The sequence below is a fragment of the Lonchura striata genome, chromosome 6, assembly GCF_046129695.1.
Source record: "Lonchura striata isolate bLonStr1 chromosome 6, bLonStr1.mat, whole genome shotgun sequence".
Taxonomy (NCBI): domain Eukaryota; kingdom Metazoa; phylum Chordata; class Aves; order Passeriformes; family Estrildidae; genus Lonchura; species Lonchura striata.
The window spans coordinates 28,949,144-28,970,041 of NC_134608.1; the positions used below are offsets into that span (position 1 = coordinate 28,949,144).

Genomic DNA, 20,898 nt, shown 5'->3' on the forward strand with positions numbered 1-20,898 from the left:
ATTTGAAACTAATTTTTGTTACCCACAGACTTCCATTACATATTGATGTGCACCATTACTTATGAACAGTTACATGGGACATGATATATGTCAATCATTCTCTATGTAGTTATTAGTGGTAGACATGGCAGTGTTAGGTTTACTTTTGGTCTTAATCTTAAGGATATTTTCCAACCTAAATGATCCTGTAAAGCTATGATAAGTTTTATCATAAAATCTATGATTTACTTTACTGTCTGGAAATTCCACCACAAACATTGGGCTGAAATATAAACTGAGTCCTTTCAGGAGACTGTATTCTATGCAATTACTATCGTACTGCTTTTGTTTTCCTTCACCACAGACATACATACTGAGTAGGCTGAGTAGCTTGTTTTATCTCACAGTATTTTGTTTCGTATGTCCCGTGCCCACTGTTTTCATTACCCATTCAAAAAGTTTTTATGCTTGCCAGTATTCTCAGCACATCTCTGGTATGGCAAAACAATTCAAACTCTTCTACCCATCTGCTGTTTGCAGATCTTATAATTGACATTTAAGCCTAAAGACCAAACACAGTCAGTATGCAATCAGATTTGATGCTTAAGATTGTCTGTCATTAATATAAAGAATGCCAAAATTAAAGGCGCAACAAACATGAAGGGGAAATTGTACTTATCTGCGCTTATGATTCAGGAAGATAAGAAATGAGATGAAAACAAATGCAAATGTTTCTATCCAAAGAAAATTAATTGTAGATCAAGAGAGAAAAATATTTGACTTTTACTGAAAGAAGAAATCTTAGGTGACAATGTCAAGAATAGAGAATATCTTAAAGTATTATTTCTTTTCAGACATTATTCAATTTTCAAAAAAATTATAGTCCTACTTCTATAGGTTTTAAAACCTACAGAAGGATGTATCCAACCACATTCTTTTCTTTTGAAAAGATGTGGTCAATGATGTTTGATACCAAACAAAAAGGTATTTTACTTTTTATACCTCTTCCACTAAATGTCCATGAAAGTCTTTCACAGTCTTTCAAAGTTACTAGTTTGGTAATGGTGTTGAAATTTAAGAAATACTTTAATGTATAAACTCATACCAAATTATTTTTAATATTGTAAAGAAAAAAGATTAAACTAAGTTTATAATTCAGCATCCAAATAAAACAGTGGTCTAGATGTTGTCTCGTCATTTCAACTGTATAAGCACTTCCTTATTCCAGAATATCTTTGATTTAAAATATGGCCCTGACCACCAAAACATCAATAGCATTTTTGCTTTTTCTAGAGTATTTGACATACCTTTGGAAGTTCATGTTTTTTAATATAGTCTTGTTACAAAGCAAAAACTCTTAATTCTTTAGAGGCAAATCTGTTTCAATAAAATTTGTCAGGGAATGACTGTGGCTTGAAGGACAAGAAACAGCAATTTGTCAGTATTACATTGAAAAACTTTGGAGAGAAAGGGAAAAATCAAAGTCCAAAAAGGACCCTTTAGTTATTTGTTTTTCAGACACAAAGAAGCATTTTGCAATCCAAAAACGTTGTAGAAATAGGGAAGGGAGTTGATTATTTTGTCATTCAGAAATGTCATGGTATAATTTATTTTTTGTTATTACAAAAGAAAGTAATGTTTTTGGAGTTCATTAGTGAATCTAGCCTTCATTTGACAGAAAGAAAGAAAAAAAAATTGTGTAAATAGCAATAGAAATGAGAAGAACCCAGCAGTTTCCTTAAACTAAGAATACATTTAAATAACTTATTGAGAATTTTATTAAGAAATACATACTTGCAATTTGTCACAGAAATGTTACCTACAATGACAACAAGACATACCCCTCTCCACAGCAAGCTTCATTTCACCATCAAAGAATAACAATGCCTGCAAGGTATGAACAGAACATTCCTTCCATTTTTCAGCTCTGTCACACTTTTATGTTTTGTTCATAATGGCAACTGTCTTGCTTGATGTATCATATAGATGTTCTCACCTGCTTGCTGTCATCCAGCTGCTAAATTAGAAGACCGAATATGTATAATTCTTCTAAAATTGCATTATAATGGCATATTTTATTACACATCCCGCTAGACCCTGATTGTTTTGTGCAGTTGGCTTTTTGTTACACTACTTGGGTTTTGATATCTCTTGCCAAATTCCTCAATGCAAATGTTAAAAAGTGAAAGCAATGGGAAAAGTTTTTAAGTATAGAGGGGTAAAGGAATGGTAGCATTTCATTCTTCATTCCTCATTAAAACACAATACCAATTTGCATTAACATATGAAGGTTTTTCTATATAGATGTTTTTGATGTCTGAATAAATGACAGGAATAGTCTGCATTACATATGTGGGAAAACAAACATTTCAGGTTTTATTTCCTTATAGGGATTTTTTCTGCTTTACAGTAATTAATTGTCTACTTTGGTGCCATGAAAATATATTGTGTTAGTAACTTTGGTTTTTGATGTGGTTTAACTCCAGCCAGCAACCAAGCACTGTGCAGCTGTTCACTCACTCCCCCACCAGTGGGATTAGAGAGAAAGGAAATGTGAAATCTAGAAAATTTATGGGTTGAGATAAAGACAGTTTAATAGATAAATAAAAAGCTGCCCATGTAAGCAAAGTAAAACAAGGAATAAATTCAGTGCTTCCTATGAGCAGACAGGTGTTCAGCCACCTCCAAGAGAGCATGAACCTATTATACATAACTGCAACTTGGGAAGACAGATGTTACCACTCCAACCCTCCCCCCTTCTTGTTCCCCCACTTTATATACTGAGCATGATGTCATAAGGTCTGGAATATCCTTTTGGTCAGTTGGGATCAGCTGTCATGGCTGTCTCTCCTCCCAGTCTGACATGTATCTCCAACTTCCATGCCAGCATGGCAGTATGAAAAACAGACAAAACCTTGGCTCCATGTAAGTCCTGCCCAGCAATAATTAAAACATCTTTATATTATTATCACTGTGTTCAGCACAAATTCAATACATGGACCTTTTCTAGTCACTATGAAAGAAATTAACTCTACCCCAGACAAGACGAGTACAGTGATAGTTAGCTTTTTAAAGGTTTCTGCTAAAGCCATTACCTCTTTTACCCACCTGTTTTTTCAACTCCAGTTCTAGTCATTGTAAGAGGAAGCTAAAATATTTCATGTGTACAGCATCAATTTAAAAACAATCCTTATAAAAACCAATCACTAGGGTTTTTAAATTATTATTATTTGTAATAATAGTAGCTGATTTAATTGTTTGCTTGCTTGTTTTATGTCATTTGTTTTAAATCCTATAGAGTTTCTCAAAATGCTAACTTGATGTACAGTTTTCAGCTGGCATACAGATAAATTCCTTCACAGTTGTTGGTAGGCTGCTGTGGTTTGGATTGTTGATGAAAATGGTGTTGACAAGACAGTGGTGTGTTATTGGTTGCTGAACATTGCTTGCACAAGGTCAAGGTTTGTCTGCTTCTCATATGGCCCCACCAGTGAGTAGGCTGAGAGTGCACAAGGAGATGAAAGGGGACACAGACAAGAAAGCAGACCCCCAGCTGCCTAGAGGGACTCCCAGACCATAGGAGATTCTGCTCAGTAATAACAGCTGCAGGAAAAAGTAAGAAAGGGGGCATGCTCAGAGTTGTGGTGTTTATATTCCTAAGCAATCATGATGCATGATGGAGACTGAATTCGTGTATTAATTCCTTGGGAGTTTCTCTATTTGTAAACACAGCTTTTTCTTTACATTTTAGACTGTCTCTGAATCCTATTTTGCTATCTTTCTCTCTCCTCAATTTATCATGAAGTTATGATGTAATTAATGTATTTTCTCTTCCACAACTTTAATCCATTTAAAAATGTCCTAATTTAACTCTCTTCTGTGTCCCACTAAATACATTTCTTGAAATTTAATACTGGGGCTTCTTCAACTTTTTAACCTTTATAGTATTCTCTGTAATATTTTCACATTAAAAAATCAGAGAAAATTGGCATCTGAAATCCAGATGTATGTCTAGATCTTCACTTATCTGGAACTGTTTTCTGTCATATAATAGCTTTTTAATTTAAAATTCTGGGTGACTGACAAGGTCTTTTCATGCTTTACTCACGTTTTTTTTGGATTTGCCTTGCCAGTACTAGTACTATTATTGACAGACTACCTGTAAGCTAAACAAATATCCAGGAAAAATATTCCAGGTTTTTTTATTAGCTCTTCATTTTTTAACTTTTTTCTATTATTTTAGCAGTAAAAGATAGCTTTACAAAAAAATCCATCATACAATACTTACTGTGAAAAAGTGGAACACTTGCTTCCCTTGGCCCTTATAATACTTTCTTAGCTATCCTGAAGTCTTCAGAACTAAATATCATTTATATAGTTCAGCAAATTTATTCCCTAATACTTGTAATTCTTTGAAACATGTCATGCTGAATGGCTGCTGTGATTTGTAAAGAGAAATTCTCCAATGGAAATTCTGCTAGTTAAGAAAACATTGTATAAAAGATCTTAGATTTAAACCTAGAGAAGTATTTTAGGCAAAAGCATGAAATAAAATAGCATGAAATAAAACAAATTCCAGAAGGCTGTTATTTTTGAATAGAAAATGACAATGAAAAAGGTGTGTTTAAGCTTAAATTTAAAATATTAATTTGCTTAACATGTAGAAGTATTAAATTATGCCATAAGGTGATATCATTCAGTGATAAAAGTGTGATAAGGGTGATAAAACACTTTTTTATTAATTACTATTTAACGAAGGCTGAAAAATATAACCCCACCCTTGCAAAAAAAAAAAAAAGCCCAAGTAAACTTTGGTACTTCACTGAAATTTGAGATTAATAGAAATATAAGTTACTTTTTTGTTTTATCCAGGACATACATGCCAACAATAAATTTCATTTCATCCCCCAACCTTCTTCTGAACATTGTTAACATAATCACCTGTAAATGCAAACATAGATGTACCTTTTCAGCTTGTTATCAAATCAGCATCATCCTGAAATGCCACAGGTACGCTCAAACTCAATGTTTACCTCACTAGGTTACTCCCCTCCTTTCTTCCAAGGCAAGCTCTCTTCAGCTTCATCACATCATAGCCCTGTGTCATCCGTTCCTTGACAAGAAGGTTACCTATTAGCTGATTTATACTTGAAACAAATTAATGTTTAAAATATTTGACATGGATGGAGCAATGCAGGAGCTATTTCTGTCACTTGAAAACAGGTAGGCCTATCATAAGCAATAAGTTAAGCCTATCATATTAAATAATGTTTTCCTATTTAACCTCTGGATAGCATTTTTTCCCCCATACGCATGAACCCTAAATTAGATATGTAGATCAAGCAAGGAGTTTGCTGGTTTACTTTTGTTTACCTCTATTCTTAGGGTAGCAGACTCATTCTGGCAAACTCAGGTTCAAACTACATCCTTGTCTGAAATTTAATTGCACAAAATTGGCCACAAAAATGCATCTCTTCAAAGTGCCCATCATAGATGTACACATCTCTCCTCTCTAAAAGTACGTATTGTTTCTAACAAGCAGAAAATTGTTTTGTGGTTGAAATAGTGTTAGTTTTTCCAGCCTTATGACTGACTGACAGATTACAGTAACATAATCAGTATGTGGATATTTTCTGAGCTCCGTTTCCATCAGAAATCCTGTCATACAAGGAGTAATTGAGAGCAAATGTTACACTACTGTTGAGGTTTTCCAGGACCGAACTTATTTCAGTTTGTTTTGTACCCAGAAGAGGCCATTGGCTCACTGATAATTGAAATACCAGTGATCCTCATCTGTTTGCCAATCTGCAAACTAAACAGAAGCTTAACCTACTTCTGTTATGCCAGTCTGCTGATGTTTTTCCAGCAATGCAAACCATGATATGAACTGGCTGTGATTCCCTCCCTGGAAAGAGGTTGAGCCAAACATCACTTTCTGCTTCTGGCAGCAAAGCAGGATTTCAATACACTTAGCTTCAGAAAAGGCTAGAAAAAAATGAACAAAAACCAAAATCCTCAGATCTCAGCAGTATGTTACCAAAATAAAGTGTATATTTAATAAAAATTAAAATGTGTTTGTCCATCAATGCATATGACTCAACACATCCCTCTCCCGGGCACAGATGGAACCAACATCCTAAAATTTTGGGATGAATATATGCTTTCTGTTATCCCTCCAGGATATATTATTACCCTTTAAAGGACACAGTTTTCTGTCCTAATGGTGCCAGACCATTATCATTATCAGAAAACCGAGCAACAGAATTCCTCTAGGCAATGATTCTGTACATAGTTTTCCAGGGCTGAAGGAAAATGCACTTGTTTTGAAAACTGGTGGCAATCCAATGTTGCATATTCTTATTCCTGAATAACCACAGTTTCTGAATGCAGCACTTGACTCTTGACTCAAGTTCAACTACTTCACACAGATGAAAAGCTTGTTTTGTCATCCCTCTGGCCATGTTATCAATATGTATGTTGCACATAATGTGAACATTCCAACATATACGTTCACTTTATCTGTATTTATGACCAGTCTGCTTATCTTAGGCTGTAAAGAATAAATCTTTAAAGATTATTTACTCTCCTTTTGTGTTATGTATTAAAAAAAAAAAAAAAAGGAAGAAAAGGAAAGGGGGAAGTCCAGTTTCAAGTGTGCTCCCTTGTGTCACACTGAGTAACACTTGTGTTTGATTTTAGACAAACCAACATTTACTTCTGTGCTTCAGATATCTATCTGTAAACTGGCAATTGCATCACACTTCAGCTGTGGGAGATGAGTTGCAGTACACAATTTAGGGATTAGTCTCTTAGAAGAAATACCAATATAAAGTCATTAATCCTAAAGGTTGGGCCAAAATACATCTGAATCAAGTTTTTACCTTTAGATACAGGTGCTATAAAACAATTGTCTGCATGTCAACAAACTATGCTGAGACAGAAAAGCAAGCTTATCCACTCACAGACATAATTCCATTATTCTTTTATCTCCACAGCTTAGACCTTGCTAAATTAGTCCCGTAACAACAACTTTCATTTCCGTTAGATAATTAGATTTCATTTTTTATAACATTATTAATTATAATCTAAGCTGTAGCTTAGACAACTCCCTAGATCCACTAGCTGGTTGTGCTGATCAGGTATTGACTGAAACAGCTCAGAGCAGATTGGCTCAGAATAGGGCTGAAGAATAATATTTAAACTAATATTTAATAATATTTAATAAATATTAAATATTATGATAAAATATGTGGTTAACCTGGCCATAATGGAGAAGGAATATTGGCTTGCAGAACCATTACCTAAAGAGGGATTTTTCCAAACCTATTTAGTCACTGCCCTTTCAAAACATTTTGTCAATGGATATATGGATTGAGTTAGTCTTTCTTGAGTATAGGCATCAAATTAACATAGAAGTGGGATAATGGGCTGTGATACATACAAAGTGACAGACATGTTGCTCTTGAGGTAGGTAATAAATAAATTTTAATAATTTGGTCCTTAGATCAAATATGACATTTTTATATTTGTATACTATGTGTTTACAAGTACCACAGCAGATAAACCCCTTTCCATGAAAAACAGGGACAAATAGAAATATTTTGCAGACTGTCAGTTAGCCAACTCCTCCAACACAGTCTGAAATATAAACACTATACATTTTGAATTAATTTTCAATATATCCAAATATCTGCTGTATCCAAACATTCCGTTCTTTCATAAAGCAGGTGGTGGGTTTATTAGCTTTTATTTCAATAATTATAATCATATACACTGTAGAATTTTATAATTAATAAACATTTGGGCTTTTTTATTATATATTTATATTTTATTGTAGCCTTACCCAAAATAAAATTAATATATATTGAGAATGTATATTGAAAATCTTTTAAAATATTTAGTGGATTTGAATTTACTAGTTATCTGGGTTTGGTAGTCATATTTTTCCAAAATAGCTTATTTTCTAGGAGCTCAGCTTGTTCCTGAAATATCTCAAATCCCACTATTTTTACACTAGTGAAGAAGTGAATGAAAATCCACTAAAAATAATGTTGCCTATCTTAAAAAATCCAATTCTTTCAGAAAAATTTGGCATTTATATTATCCTAAACAGAAATTAATTTTTACTTACTGCCTACAAACATGTTAACTGAAATTAAACTTTCTGAGCCAAACCTGCACTAGGTTGAACTACATTTTCAAATAGACCTAGTCAAAATTTCTTTTACGGAGAAGGAAATTAGACAGGTAAGGAACAACAAATGAGCTGAACTTTGTCCTCAAAGAAAATTGGTTTTTCCTTTTCAATTTCATTTCAAAGAGATCTGACAACTGTCGCTTTGAACAAACTTTAACAGCACAATATCCTTTGTGCAAGTTTCCCCCTGTCAGCTTTTCCATTCCAGCAGGAACTTAGAACAAAGTGTACACTGCCCTTTGAGTTGCAAACTTCATCAGTTGAATGAACACTGGTGTGTGCAGTGAAATTGAGGGCATACTCTCTCTGTGAATCTGAACAGTGTACTCTCTCTCAATAAATATAACTTCTCTATCTTTTACAAGAATAAACTAACCATCTGTCCCTTCTCATATTTTCTCTGTTCTCCTGTGTTTACTGAAAATGAAAAGCCATTTGAAAATCCAGTTGTTTAAATCTAGGTGGGTTAGCAAACATTCCTGACTGCAGCATTCTTTCTTTTTCAGAATAAATCAGAACTTACTCATTGTCAATGCTTCTGAAATCTATTTATGGCACAAAAATTTCTTTGGCTTTTATTTTCCTAAGAAAATGCCTAAGGCAATGAAAAATAAAATTTAACCAATTTAATAAAAGCAAAATTTTGGAAAATCCAGAATTCTCTTAAAAGTAATAAAAAATCATCAATTCAAGAGGTGAATCACATTCCTGACACAAAATTATGTCATCCATACGTGACTGGAATCAGTGCTGTTGCATAATATTAGAAGCAGCACTCTTTCTCAGAAGTACTTATGAACTACCAAGTTTGAGAACACTGTGTGTAACCTTCAAGTGCGGTCTACACACCATGACATGTTTCAGTGAGACATGGGAAGCAATTCTCCAGTATGTCTTCCAGCTTTTCTTTCTATACTAATCTCACATAATAGAAGAAGGATGTTGATTGAAAAGCTTAATTAGTAAAACAGAACCATAAAAGAAATACTGTTTAAATTATCAGACCCTGAGTGGATCTGAATTCATGAGAGCTCTCCAAACAAATAAAATACAACAGAACATTGCATTAAAATAAGACTTGGATATTTGGGTGCCTTCAGCTCTTTCAAACACAATTTACGACGCTCATCAGCTCACTAATTTCGATCACTGAAAGAGGTTGCCAAGAGTTGTTGTAGAATCTTCATCCTTGGATCTACTTCAGAAGCAGATTTTGTAACTTGGAACTTAAGATTCTGTAAATTTTGTCATAAGTATCTGTACCTGAAATACTAGCCTGTAAAACAGTAGAATATGTATCTGAGAAAATTTGACAGTATTACAGAGAAGCTGTAATATCCAGTAGCATTGCTAAATCATCTCCTGAGCTGCATCCAAAGCAGTGTGGGCAGCAGGGCCAGGGAGGGGATTCTGCCCCTCTGCTCTGCTCTGCTGAGAGCCCACCTGCAGGGCTGCACCAGCTCTGGGGGGCCAGCACAGGAAGGACATGGAGCTGCTGGAGTGACTCCAGAGGAGGCCACCAAGATGATCAGAGGGATGGAGCACCTCTCCTGAGAGAAAAGGCTGAGAGAAATTGTGTTGTTCAGCCTGGAAGAGAGGAGGCTTCAGGGTGATCTAATCGTGGCCATCCAGAACCTAGATGAAACTTGCAGCAAATACAGAGAGATACTGTTTTCATGAGCGTGTAATGAGAGGACAGGGAGAATGGGTTCAAATTGAAAGAATGTGGTTTTAAATTGGATATTAGGAGAAAATTCTTTCCTGTGAGGCTGGTGAAGAAGTAACACAGGTTGCCCAGTAAAGTTGTTAAAAGATCCATCCATGGAGGTGTTCAAGACTAAGTTGGATGGGGATTTGAGCAACCTGGTCTAGTTGAAGATGTCCCTGCACACAGCAGTGGAGTTGGAAGTAGGTAAATTTTCAAGACCCCTTTGAACCCAAACCATTTTATGATTCTACAACTCAAATAACAGTTTTATTTTTCAAATATACAGTAAATAATGGATTTTTCAAGTTGTATTTCTGAGTGGATAGCAAAAAAGTTTAGAAAGCTCACAATATATTCAACTTGTTCTGCATCATAGCTTTTAATGGTATATTAACCAGTTGAACTGTATTTCTTTCCAAAATTTTCATATAGTGCATGAAATTTTCATTTTTCTTCTTACCAAATCTGCAGTTTTTGATTGACACCATTCCTTTCTCAGCTGCAAATCTAGAGGAGCTAAAAAGACAATAGAAGTAGTCACAGCTTTCACACGGATCTAAACCAAGGCTAAGGTTTACTGATCATAACACTAGAATAAATAGGATGGAAGGTTGAAATTTATCACAAAGACATATCTACAAATGGCTGTTATATATATAAAAGGCATGAGTGCTTCATTCAAACCAGAGTAGTGAATACTTCAGAAGGCTTACTGTCCTTTAAGGGCACATATTATGTATGCTATAGGATGTCTTCATGGTCTACCAAACCAGTATGCATTTCAGCTATTAAAAGGAATATTTTATGTATTTATTTGACAAAGCAAAACAGACACCAGGAAGCCATTCCAGACTGTATTCATTCATATGCCATTTTATATGGCCTTTAGACATTGGACTGGAATGGGTCTTTAGAAGCTGTTTTGGTTAATCAGGACATAATGCGTTAGGAATAATGACTCATTGATAGAACTCTGTGGTAATATTCTAAAGGAAATGTACTGCCACTGTAGCATATTTTAAATTGACTTTTTACATACTGTACACAGTGTTTTTTACAGCTATTTCAAGTTTAATTCTAGTTCTAGAGGCTATGTTTTTGACAAGTGAAATTTTTGGAATTTAAAATCACATGTTATATATATCTTTATTGTCTCAAATATGCCTAATATAACTCAAGAACAGTTCAGTTTGAAACCAGTATGTTGTCTTTTGACAATAGATCTATTCCAGTTGCACCTCTTGTCACAGAAGGAAGGATTATTACATGCAAGTTAATTTTATAAGAGAAATGGTACAGAATAGTATGATCAAACAAATTTCACTGCACTTAAAATATTTGTATATTTTATGTAGGGGTAATAACTTCTCTCATAAATATTATATGTGCTTGATTAATTATCCAGTAAGACTAAGGTGAAATCTGCATATTTGTATAGATGGAAAATATTGAATCCATTCTCATGAATCCCTGAAAGCAGTCAACTTTCCTCATTTGTTCTTGCTGGGGATGAATAGAACAGGGACATTCTCTTAACTTTACTTTTTTTTTTCAGGAAATAAACAGCAAAATTGAATATGCCACAAAATCCTTTTAACTTTAGCATCTTCCTAGTCATATATTATATGCTACAACACCCCTTACGTTTTTTCTCCTTCAATTCTTTCCCAAAATAAATATACTTCTACATATGCATAAATATCCCTTTCCAACTGGAAAATAGTCTCCCTCATGTGGCAAATCTTACTAAAATATTTTGAAACAAACAGGATTGCTCCTTAAAACAGGTTTTTAAGCAAAACAAATCAAAACTAGAAACAGTGACAATCTCAATGACACATTTCTGAATAGCAATATTCTTTATGAAAGAAGATATAGAGTTCTATTAAGCTCATGTTTATAGTGAAATTTCATTTCAAGGTGAACAAAGTGATCATCTAAATAAATGTCACTGTGAACATTTTACTCTCCTGAAGCACTGCACAGTGAAATGGGCCAGCCTTTGATTACATAAATGTCCAAGGCAAAGCACCCATCAACTAAAAAAAACCCCATAACATCAAACTGAAGGATAAATGCTTTGTGCTAGGCTTGTTTGGGATTGGTTGGTTTTTGGGTTATTTTGAGGGAGAGGGTGGTGATGTCAATGTAGTTGCTTAATTTTCCATTTCACTCATTCTTCTTTTGTTCCAGACTATTCCAGATCCTACTCTGAGAGGGTGTTTTTTCTCTTCCACAAGTGCAAAACTAAGGCTTTGAGCACTCAGTTGCTATGGAAACAAAAAAGACAGAAATAGTTTATGTATTTCAAAAGCTGTCAGCCTATATGCTGTGGATTTTGATAACTAAACCTAAACATGAACCATCTTTTCTAAAAACCATTGTGACATTTATTATCATGCATGACTGTTGCTAGGGAAAATAAGGCACCATTTTGTTTAGCTTTTTGCCCATCACTTAACATTTGGGATTTCAGAATTAATTTTTGTTCATCATCAGTATTTAGCAAACAAGAATGGGAGCAAACATACTGTGAGCTGGCAAACACTGCAGATTTCTCCATGGTAAAAATACAGCAAATTGCAACACAACCATTCAAGAAAAGACACATTGAGAAAGGCATCTTTTAATACTTAAAAATATATGCTCAGCTTCCTTAAAATTTTAAGAATTAAGAGATACTGTCTTTTCTTCAAGATGTAGCAACAAAATAATTTCTATGTGCCTTCCTAAGCCTCAGAGTTACTTCTACACAAAACCTGGATATTCCCTGAACTGAAAAATCCTTCTCTTGGGATTTTTTAACAGACACTAAAAGTGTCCATTCTATTGCTGTTCTTCAGGAAATTCTGATATTCCCAAAACTTAGGTTTCCGTAACAAAGTCTTTTTATCAGAATGTAATGATCTAGTTAAAGGAATCAAGACCATTACACAATACTAACTTTCTCAATATTGGATCAAGATGAAGAAGGCCTGAAAGCAGTAAAAAATTAATTTCCAAAAAAAATACCACAGAGAGACTCAGTTTGGAAAATAGCTAAAAAGATATCACTCATAAAGCATTTTCTTTTTTCTACAGGAGGAGAGAATGAAATTACATCAGATTTTTCTAAATTTGGTGCTTTTGCACACAATCTTTTTATTTTATATCTACAGTTTCTAAGACCACAAAAACCCCTGTGATTCTCAAGATAATGATAGAAAGTATAGTGGTAGCTGCTCTTCAAAAAAAATATTCTGGAGTCGCTGATGGCATGTTCCCTTTCATTGCATCAAATGTACAATAAAATGGGCATTTCACAATACAAACAGGAATGTCAGGACTGTTTATAAAACAATTTCATTCACTTTTCATTTCGAAGGAAAATTGAGACATTAAGATGATTAAACAGAACAATTTTTAATTTTCTCATATTTAAATGTGTTCAGTCCTGAAAACTCATTCTAAACCTTAAAAAAAGTTCATCCTGAAGCATACAGAATTTTAATTTATGCTAATTATATATTATTTAAATAACAGTAATGCAGAAAGGGAGTATTCTGCAAAAGTCTAAAGAATTTAGTAGTCTAAACCATGTAGAGACATCATTGACACAGTAATAATTTTTAAAGACATTTTATTTTGAGGGATATAAGGGCACAAACTCAGTGTGGAACATCTTGTTCATGAAAGTGTTAGAATACCAAACTGGCAATCTGGGTTATTATAATGAGCACCATGGTGATTGCTATATCTTTCTTCAAATAGTATTAGGGCATGATATATAAATTTTCTGATTGAGGAAAATTATTGAAACACCATCACACACTAGTTCACTGGGCACTCCTGTAATTAATCTACCATGCCATCAGTCAGGGCTGAAGCCTTGGTTGCACTGGAGTAGATTAGATAAATCAAATTTTATCACCTTAGATGAGACCAGAACTGTATCCACAAGCTCAGCCATTTTCTCTGTCACATGATCTTAGGCAAATTAAAATTGCTACACATTAAATAATAACTCCAATCCCCCACCTCTTTGCCCAGAGTCACAGGGAGATTTTCAAGGTCATATTGTTAAAAATTCTTGATTACTGGGCATTTTATATGCAATCACATCTAGAAATCACGAAGAACTAAGAGGCTCTAAGAGGAAACTGGCTTGTTTATATGCAGTAAATTCTACAGTTTTCAGTAGAATACAGGATACAGACTCAGTATACTTAAAAATATATGTCAAAAAAAAAGAAAATTCAAGAACTGGATTTTGGGCTCCCAACTAAATTGAAGGAAAAAAAATTCTTCAAAACATACCCATATTCAGGTTTAAAAGGTACACAAGATGCACAGAAAGGGAAGACCAATCTATTTATACAGATTAATTCCTCCCTCAACAACACTGAGTTTTCCTCATGTATTTCATTCCTCAGGCAAGACAGTGTTACAAAAGACCTGTGAAAAATAAAGCATCCTGAAGACAATAAGGGGTGAGGCAGATGAGTTCTTATAAGGACTGATAGAGCTAATAGCTAGATTAATTTAGCAAAACCAAGTGAACAAAGAACTAGAGAGTGAGCTGTCTTTCAAAATCAGATTTATCAGAAAGAATATCCTTATCATTCTGTTCCAGTCCTACGAATAATCATGAGGGAGTGAAAACAAAAACTAATCAGGGCACTGTGGCGTGTTACTCACAAGCTCATAACTGGCAGTAAAATTGAAAGGTTTCTGTCTGCTGTGGTGAATAATTTCTACACCGAGGCCCAGAACAGACAAAGCTCATCATTTGTAACATCTGCCTCAAAAAAAACCCTGAACCAAAATAAGCTAGTTAGAAAGTTACATTTCCTCCTTTTACTCTGTGAAATTTAGCTTTAAAGAGCCTGCGGGGATTCTATATTTTGCAAAATTTTTCAAAAACAGATAAAATGTGTAAACTAGAACATAAAATGAAATTTGTGCATCTGGTCTAATTCTAGAAAAATGTAATCTTGAGATAGTATAGCATGTAACATATATGCATGCATACATACATATACATATAGGTGCTAACTGGAAATTAGGCCTTTCAATTTGTGCCAGTTGATTATTTTTGTTGAACACAGAAATATCATATAGAAATTTATTAAATTAAAAAAAAACCACAAATGATAATCCAGATGTAACCTAATAAAAAAGGCTCAGGTAGGCTTGGAATTTGAGTTATCAGATAAGGTATGCAGCAGGAACTCCTTTTTCACTTCTCAGATAATGATTATGCTGTTTTTGCAAAACTAACCAGCCATATATAATTATATAGCTGAAAATATTTTTTTAAAGTTATTATATCTATAATAGTAAGAGGCAGTTGAACCAGTCTGCAAGGTGAAGTTATTCTACAAATCTTTCCTCTTATTCTGCTACAATATAGAAAGGGCTCAAGCATATTACTAGCACCTGCAGATGGCACTGATAATGTTAATGATATTTAGGTTTCAGCCATGATTAGGCCTTTCAGATGAAATCTGGAGAGACAGATCACCGGCTTGACTTTTGTGGAGGTGTGTTACAAACTGTTTACAGGGCTGATGAACAGCTTCTGCAGCAGTGCCAAGAGCTGCTGCTTTGTCCCCTGCATGGACGCCTGATAAGAATAGTGAGAGGTCACTCAGAGACATAACACAGTGATGAGACCCTTGTCTAAACCACCTCTACCTCTTCTTTTATCTTAAGTAGTGTTAGTCACTAAACTATTTCAATAAGTAAAGCAATAAACTTCCTCAGAACTTCAACTCTGGGCTTCCACTGTGATTACTAAAACTCAGCACCACCACCTGCTGTCTTGTATTGCTGTGCCAAGCAGCAGCTGAACACCCTTCTGCAGGTAAGCATAACTTACCTTGTTAAAGGCCAGGAGAGCCAGCCAATGGAAGAGCAGTGAGCTAAATGGCTGATGACCTGACCTGTACGAGATACCAAAAAATACAAATATTAATACAAAAGGCTTTATCTTCTTGTATAGGACATTTTAGAGGCTTTATGTAATAGTAAATAATATTACAGAATAACAGAATCACTTAGGTTGAAAAGACCTCTAAGGTCAATGAGTCCAACCTTTGAATGATTACCAACATGGCACTGAGTGCCACATCTAATTGTTTATTGAACACCTCCAGGAATGGTTGGCTCCACCACCTCCACAGAATCACAGCATAATTTTGGATTTAGAGCCGTTCTGTTATCAACATACAAGCCATTTGCTAATTTAAGTATTGTGTTCTATCTGACACAACAATGTAATCTTACATTTTGGGAATTATCTAAGTAGCAAAGAATAATATGGGAAAATATAAAGGAATCTGCTGCTTTTAGTAACAGTTCTGAGTTTCCACTGTCTATAATATGACTGTAGGATCAGTGCTGTCTTACACTAAATTGGTGCATTGGGGAATAACTTTGTATTTCAGGAAGAAAATACACTGATTTTTTACTCTTTGACAGTAGTACATTAAGTACCTTCCTTGTAAAATAGTCCTTCTGCATCTTACTCTGGAGATATAAATGTCATTCCTGGGATCATATCTTCCATAATATCATTTATTTACAGAAGTGGTGACTCTCATAAACTCCAGAGAAAACTCAGATGAGACCTCAGTTGTGTATCTACATTCTCTAAAATGGGATTTATAAAAACTAAGCATAGAGGGAGTTTAGTTTAGCACAAGGGGTCATGAGCTTTCTACTCTGTCAAACCAGCTACCAATGACATAGAGGGAAAATATGTGAAAGTCAATGGAATCAGTGAACTTAAATCCCAGTTTACAGGAAACTGCACAAGAATATATCACCATAATACATTTTCTACTTTATATATAATCTCTCTGCTTTTATTTTGGTCTCTGCTTCTTTACTTTTGCTTAAGCATTTTTTCCCTCTATGGTGATTATACAACTGACGTATTTTTTATAAAAAAGTACCATAATACTATGGGGAAAACAGACAAAACTATTTTAGTCTCCTTTGGTATAAAACACCTCTAAGATACTTTCCTTGATCATTCAATTTTTATTGTTTACAATTTCCTTTCTTAAATATGAGGAATCACGTTTCTACATGAGATTACAGATGATGCTTCACTACATTGAATATTATCTTGAACACCTTTCTGGAAAGCTAGTAGCCAAAAAAATAAGCACCATGTAATTCAATTTTCACTTTCTTTTTATTCAAAATAAATGTATTTGAATTTGACCTACTGTCTCAAGGTTATGATTTTCTAATATTCTTCAAATAAATATTTTTAGAGAGAAACTAATGTAGACTTTTGGTTCAGATGTGCCTGAAGTTCATTACTTTCAAAAATAAGTATAATTACTTTTACTTATTAATTTCTGAAATTCAACTTATTCATCCTGAATGCATTCTTTCCTTGAATGGGTAACTACACTAGCATTTTAATAAATGCAAATGAACTTTGAACAAATATTTTCCTTTTAATCATCTGTAATATGGTTTGGCTGACTTGATTTCTGCTGTTAAGTCAGTAGGTTCTTGGCTAAGGGCAGCATCTCGCCAGGGTGATGATGTAAACAAAACTCAAGGATTGTGTACTGATTGGTCTGCTAGGCTAAAATACTTCTCAAATAATCCCAAAGGGAATTCTCAGTAAAAGGAAAACAAATTTTGAATTCTTCCTCTTCTTTTATTTACCTGCTTCTTATATTTTAAATATAACCCAGTTTGGGTTTTTTTCTGTGCAGTCTATATAAAATCAAATTCTGAAGCAGTATTTCTCAGATGGCTGTATGAAAACTTGAATAATCATGTAGTGCCAATGTCTTTACACAAGTGCAATCATCAGTCCTAATTGCAGTGCCTCCAGGTATAATTTCTGGTTTACTGGCAGCCAGTGCAAGACATTTGATAAAATCAGGCTTTTACGTGCATGTAATTGAGTTACTCAGAGCCAAGACAAAGGCAAACTTGCCTAAACTCAGGTAAACTTCAGGAACATATGCCTATAATATAGTCAAAAATAACTCCTGCACTCCCAAGTAGCAGTAAACACTTCCTATTTAATCTGGAAAATTTATGGATAAACCCAAAATTATCCCAGTGTGAGCAATGCTACATCATCAGCTAGGATCAGAAAAGCTCATGCAGACTATATGAAAGGGCAGCCAGGTATTAGTTTTTACCCGCTTAGGGGAAGGTGTAGTTTTGTATCTTTTGAGCAGAAAATTAATTTAGACAGTTTTATTACAGTTAACTGGATAGATCAAAAAATCTTTCAGCTTGACAATCTTTTGTATCTAAATATGTTTGAGCTTCACAAATGAGTTCCCGATGTGAGATACATTTTGAGAGCATCCCTGAAGAGAAAGACTTGGAGGTATTGGTGGATGAAAAGCTGCACATGAGCTGGCAATCTGCACTTGTCCCCCTGAAAGTCAACCATACTGTGGGCTGCATCCAACGCAGTGTGGCCAGCAGGGATTCTGCCCCTCTCATGACGATCCACGGGGACAACTGCATCCAGCTCTGGAGTTCCCAACAAAAGGATGTGGACCTGAGGGAGCAACTCCAGAGAAGGGCCAAAGAGATGATTGGAGACCTGGAGCACCTCTCCTGTGGAGCCAGGCTTGGAGATTGGGGCTGATAAGCCTGGAGAGCAGAAAGCTTTAGAGAGACATTATAGCAGCCTTTCAGTACCTAAAGTGGCTACAAGAGATGGAGGGGGACTTTTCACCAGGGTAATGTAGGACAAGGGGGGCAAGGCCTTAAGCTGAAGGAGGGTAGATTTAGATTAGATGTTAGGAAAAGAATCTTTACTGTGAGGGTGGTGAGGTGCTGGAACAGGTTGTCTGGAGAAGTTGTGAATGCCCCAGCTCTGGATGCATTCAAGGACTTGTTAGATGGGGCTCTGAGCAGCCTGGTTTGATGCAAGCTGGCAGGCAGCAGGGAAGCAGGGGACTTGGACCTTTAGGTGATTTTTAGGGTCCCTTCCAACCCAAACAATTCAATGATTCAAACACCCAGCTGTCATGATGGTCTGACAGAATAGGCAGCACTGAGTTCAGGAAATACAAAGTTTATTTTCATTATGGTAACTTGGTTCCTATGCCTATATTTTTATAAGATACTACTTTTTCTATTGGTCATTCTGACAATTTTTAACCAAGCTTTTCTCTGGAGTGATGGTATTCACTTACTGTGGATGTGATAGTTTGGTTACAGAGTGAGAAAACTAGGTAAATTTTCTCACAGTTTGTGAGACTCTAGAGAGTTGTAGAGAAATAATGATAGTTTGTTATTGTAAATAACCTGTAAGTAGTGTTTTTCTTACTCTCTGTTTTCTCGTTTTTCTTAAAGATTGTTTATAAGAAAAGTGTTTTTGTTAATTAGCTAATCAGGTGAAATGTATTAATTAATTGACCAATCTAGTCTATATGTATCAGAACAGTCTATAAAAAGAGAATTTTCATATTAAACTGCTGCTGTGCAAGCCAGCATTCTTGTAAGTCTGTATTGTTTCTTACTCAATAACGACTACTTGCAGTAAAATAACCGTAAGAGCTAAATAAACATTTTATATCACACCAGTTATTTCCACAAAACCTGTACACATTATTGCAACATAGATAAAAGGGCAGCATCTTGTACAGAATTTGGATAAAATGTTTTGGATAAAAGACTGATTTTCATATTTTAAGGAGAACTGTCTTACACTCTTCATGAAAAAAAAAAAAAAACATTTTGAATTTCAAAAACCTGCTGGACAGTGACAGAAATGCTTCCAAAACAGCAAGATTTAATCTCATTAGCTCAAACCTCTGAAGATGTATGAATTCTGTTTTTAACATGTCAAAATGTAGATTGACCACTATTTTTTCTTCAAACGCCTACACAGCTGCAGAATTCTGTGCCTCTGATGGAATTAATGGGATTCTAAAGAGACTAAACAGGATTAGAAAGGAATACTTGAGAGAAAAAAATATTCTCATATTCATGATGTTTTTTCCTCAGTTTTTATTCCAAGCAAAATGAGGATGGTAGATATTCACTAAATTCTCTTTATATTAGGGTTTAATTAATCCAGAATGACACTTGAGTCCGCTTTCTTAATGTTCCATTGTAAATCATCTGCAAAGCTTCAGTTAACTTGAATTTAGATGCATTTATGCACTGCAAAAATGAAAACATTAATCCAGAATTATCACTATGGAATAAATGTAATTCTATTACATTTCATGCCAAAAGCCTCCATGTGCAAGGCTTTAAAAATTGAGGGATAATTTTGAAATCAATCTAAGTATGAAAAAAGCCATATTTTACCTTCACAGAAATAAATACTATAAATTATGCAGAATTTTATTAATTATTAATATGCTGGCTTTGGTTTCTTCTGATATATTAAGAGGTATATTAATCTTGCGCTCTTTGTCCATTTTTTTTATATGCTTAATTATCTAAAAGAACAATAATAATTGCAATCATGTTTGTAGTTTCGGCCAGCTAGTGGCATGCCACTGATCCTGATTTCCTTTGATTTTTCTTTAAATTCAACAGCTGAATTGACTAGAAGAAAAGCTTTTTGGACGTGGATTATTTGAAAATTACTCAGAATATATTATTCATGTTGCACAGTTCACAAACTGTGTGAACTGCACAACATGAATAATATAGTCTCAATAATTTTCAGTGTTGGTATACTTTGTGTATACCACAAGGTATACCACAGTGTTTGTATACCTTGAGCATAAAAATAATTTCAGATTGGAGAAAATTAATCAACAAAAGTGTATGCCCTGTGTTAGGAAATATTCAAACAATCATTTGCACTAATATTTATGAAGTTTGTAAATTTCTGATACTCTGAAAAAATTCTTTGTACCATCAGTATTCTCTCAAACAATAAATACTCAGGTTCAGCATTATAAACAAAACAAATTCTGCTGTATTTAAGAATTAATTATATTATTTACTGAATTGTGCTGTCTTGTATGGCCTAACATATTTACTGAATTTTGCTGTGTTGTATAAAAGCCTAACA

At 34.5% G+C, this 20,898-nt stretch overlaps 1 long non-coding RNA gene across 1 annotated transcript; it reads right to left on the bottom strand.

The window, feature by feature from the left end:
* Positions 1-12,037: 12,037 nt before the first annotated feature.
* Positions 12,038-18,295, bottom strand: LOC110475258 (uncharacterized). The gene is made up of 3 exons (XR_002466240.2): positions 18,203-18,295; positions 15,745-15,808; positions 12,038-12,154 (listed from the first exon to the last, which is right to left on the bottom strand). It is a non-coding gene; the product is annotated as an uncharacterized LOC110475258 (long non-coding RNA).
* Between the last annotated feature and the right edge of the window lie 2,603 nt (positions 18,296-20,898).